This window comes from Corvus brachyrhynchos, unplaced genomic scaffold (assembly GCF_000691975.1).
Source record: "Corvus brachyrhynchos isolate BGI_N302 unplaced genomic scaffold, ASM69197v1 scaffold412, whole genome shotgun sequence".
NCBI lineage: Eukaryota > Metazoa > Chordata > Aves > Passeriformes > Corvidae > Corvus > Corvus brachyrhynchos.
Genome location: NW_008236761.1, coordinates 911,014 through 914,846, shown reverse-complemented (window position 1 = coordinate 914,846; position 3,833 = coordinate 911,014). Strand labels below are relative to the sequence as shown.

The 3,833-nt window shown below is 49.8% G+C and overlaps 2 long non-coding RNA genes across 2 annotated transcripts in view; one reads left to right on the top strand and one right to left on the bottom strand.

Annotated features, from left to right (window-relative positions):
- Positions 1-1,234: 1,234 nt before the first annotated feature.
- On the top strand, positions 1,235-3,738 carry LOC108444900. The gene is made up of 3 exons (XR_001859621.1): positions 1,235-1,320; positions 2,791-2,858; positions 3,143-3,738. It is a non-coding gene; the product is annotated as an uncharacterized LOC108444900 (long non-coding RNA).
- The window catches only part of LOC108444899, a 6,676-nt gene continuing 4,156 nt past the window's right edge, over positions 1,314-3,833 (bottom strand). Inside the window, exon 3 of the long non-coding RNA XR_001859620.1 lies at positions 1,314-2,878. This is a non-coding gene — a long non-coding RNA (uncharacterized LOC108444899). The remainder of the gene's footprint in view (positions 2,879-3,833) is intronic.

Genomic DNA, 3,833 nt, shown 5'->3' with positions numbered 1-3,833 from the left:
TCTCAGCTCCTGGCAATGTCCTGCCTGGGATAGGAATGCCAAGTGCCAGCAAGGTCATTCCTATGCAAATACAGCTCCTTCTTTTATGCTAATGCTGCTTTCCACACCAGCCCCTGCAATGGCCCCAGGGCAGAGCTCCATGGCCAGCATCTGATCATGCAACAACACAGGTGAGCAGTTGTGTGACAGCACTGAACTCTTCCCATAACCTGATTTCCTGCCCTTTCCAGGATTTACCCAACAGCTGTAAAGGTGCTCCTTCCATGGCCCTTTCCAGGGAGAAATGAGCAAGGCAAGTCCTGAGGGTTCACTTGGTCCACGGCCAAAGCTCTTCTGGAGAGGGTCAGGGCTGCTCCTGCCTGCAGAGGGGCCTTTCCCACAGGTGAGTGTTCACAGCCCAAAATCCCAGGGGCTGCTGAGGCCGGGCCAGCTTTTCCAGCCCAGAGCTGCACAGAGCTCTCAGCGACTCCTGCTCACTGCCAGGAGTGTTCCTTGGTGCTCCTTCTGTGTGTCCCAGCTGGCAGGGAACAGGGGGAAGGAGAAGGCTGGGAGGCCCAGGAAGGGAAGCAGCAGCTCTTGTGCTTTGGATTTACAGAGAGGAGCTGTGCCTGCAGTGTCCTGCCCGTGGCACGCAGTGTGCCAAACACACATCCCGGGAACGGGCACTGGGCTGCCCGGGCAGCGCTGGGATGGACATGGAAAAAGGGCTGCCCGTGGCCCCTCGGCTTAACAGGCACCTGCAGATGCTTCAGCCCCGACAGACCCCACTGACACCCCAAAAATGCCCCAAGGAACAGCTGGCACCGGGGAATGTCGGCACGGGGCGTTTCCAGAGAGGCTCAGACAGTAACTCCCGGTGCCAAGCTCCTGGAACTCCCAGACACCCACCAGGTATGTCCCAGCCACCCCGAATCCCTTCCCTTCCAGCCTGAGGACATCATCCATCAGCAGCATTAAAGCCAAGGCAAGCTTCCCTTGTAGAAATTAAATCCCAAGCAATGTTCTCGGAGATGCCTTAAAATCAAAGGTCAGAGTTGGATGAAATTTTGTTTGTATTTTTTCATGGAGACACCCAGAAGTGCAGAACCGATGGAAAGCTTTCCCAGGTGGAGCTGAGCTGAAGGCAGGGATGTGCATCCCTTTCCTGAGGGAAAAGAACTTGCAGAGGCCACTGCAGAGGCTCTGGAATGAAATCAGCTCCTGCAGGGAGACAAGTCCTCCTGTGGCCACAGGGGCTGCCTCAGCACGGGCTGGGAGCGCATCCGGCCAGCGCCTTCTCCTGCTTTAAAACATCACCTGGAGCCTGAGCTCGCAGGGGAGGTGGGTGTGAAATCAGCTGAATTCCAGGGAACTCTGTCAAGTGCCCCCTGGGGACATCAGTGGGGCCAGGGGGATGAGGGTTATAAATAGCAAATTCTATAGAACATAAACCTGTCCTTGTCCTGATCCTGCTGAGCTTCCTTGGAAGCTCTGCTGCTTCCTGACACAGCCGGCATTAAAGCAGCAGCTCTGCATGGGAATATCCACTCTCCATGAGGCACTGTGAAGGAATTCCAGTGGGAATTGAGCAGGGAATCTGGCGATAGGGGTATAATTCATCTGAACTAGTAAAGCGGATAGCGAACTTCAAATCTGGGTACCACACAGAGAACAATCTTTGTGCTGCCCTGTCAGCTAAAGCCCCTGGGCTGGGAAGTTTTGGGAGTCAAATGTATGGAATTATACAAATCACAGCAACTGGCACCACCCAGAGGGACGATCCAAATCCCAAACAGTTCCTCCACAATCCACTCTGGGGGAAAACACCCTGCACCTGCCAAGAGCTCTGACTCTGCTTTTCCTACCAGCTCCCGAGCAGTGTCAGGGCCACCATGAGGGCTTTAAAATCTAAATCCCACACAGTAAATAATCCAAATAAAGAAATGCATTGTTGACATCAAAAGCTCAAAACTCTGTTAAAAGTTCTATGACAACGAGGTAATGGGATTCCCAGGAATCTCATTAATGCTCTTGGTTTCATTTTTAATCCCTCATTTGTCAGCTTGTAAAACTTATCCGTGAATTTAGAGGTCAAGCAGGGTTAGCTTTGGATTGACCTTCACCTCTGGTCCTGCTTTGTGCAAACACAACTTGGGCCAAGATGGGTGAACTCATCACTTCAGCTTTTCCCTCCAAAATATCCCCTACTTATTTCCCTGTAGATGAACTCAGATTTTGCCCCAAACTGTCCACTCCTCACCTCCATTTGCCCTCAGAGTGTCCATTCTGTTCCCCACAGGTGCCCTGCTAATTCCAGGGACGTCCCTTTGCCCACAGTGCCTTTCTCCTGCCCCTTTCCAGCCTGAGGCTGCTCCTCTGCTTGCTGTCTCTGGCCTTGTCCCACATGGGGCCTCTTCTCCCTTCCCTCCCGGCTGCTGCCAAGGAAGGAGGATGCAGTGAGTCCCGAGTGCTGACCCCTCACTGCTACCCCTAGAGAGCCCTGGCTCTGGTCCCAAGCGGCCTTGGATTTCCCAGGGAAATTTTCTGCTGGGCCCCCTTCAGTTGCCTCAGCATTTTCCCTCAAAAATGCCACCTCATTCCCCTTGACATCCCCTCACATCTTCCTACACGAACAGTTCTTGTGTCCCCTCTAAATTATGCCAGGTTTTCAGCTAAATGAATGACATGACCTGTGCCCATTGCTCATGATTCCCCCAACCAAAATCAAGAGCAAATGTTGGTTGGGCTTTAAGAACTTGAAATAACTTTGAAGCAAAATAAATCACCTTTTTCTTCTTTTTTTCCTTTCAGATGATGGACTTGCCTCTGTGGACGTATGCTGAGCTCTCACTGCGGGGGACCATCAGGCCTTAATGGCTGTGAGTTCGTGTTCTTCTCACTGGAGAATTAGAAATAGTTATTAATTAGACTGCAGAAATGTCTTCTGAAACCTTTCCCCTTTCCTGCCCTTTGCCAGTAGATCTCTTTTTGCCTTTGAATTTACAACTGTTCCCTGATGTCATCTCCCCTGCCTGAATTTCTTGCAGCTCCTAGCTGGGAATAACTAGGATAACTTAGGGGAGACACAGGTGAGATTTTTAGCTGGATTTTTCTAATTATTCTAAAATTTCTAATTTTTCTAAAATTATTTCTGTTTCCCCAGTGAGAAGAACATGAGTGATGGAGAGAAAGGAGAAAAGCTGTTCTCCCGGTTCTGGATCAAGCGGTTTGAAACAGCCAATACTGTCCTCACCTACAGCCGTGGCAGGTTCCCTCCCTTCTTCAGCCTTGCCCTGACTTCTGAGGGACCAGAGGCACCACACAACCCAAAACTATCAGCACTCACACTCACTACTAGTTATGGACACCTTCGTGTTCCATCTTCGGCCAAACAAACCCCAGGATATTTTTGCTTTCCTGACAGACTTGGTAAATTTCATTTACATTTATTAAGGCAACAGACAACCCTGTATGGCTCTGGGGCCAGATCCCCTTTGGCACAAGAACCCAAAGAGAGCAGACTGGAGGGAAGAATCCAACAGCAAATTGAAATCCCTGATATGCAATGAAGGCCTGCTTTTGGCAGGTTTCTTTTGGCTTTTGGGACACAAGAAAGGCCTTTAGACCATTTGCATCCATGTGAAAAGCCCACACTGAGGACTTGGTTTTACAGATGTTGCACTTAATATTACAGACATATTGCTTTGGGATTTGGCATTTCCTGCACCCACACAAACACATTAAAAGAATTAAGTGCCATGTCCTGAAGTTCAATTATTCCAATTCTATTTTGGTAGTGTCACTTGACATACCAAGCTCCATAGAAACATTTAAAAAAAAATTAAAAGCAACCT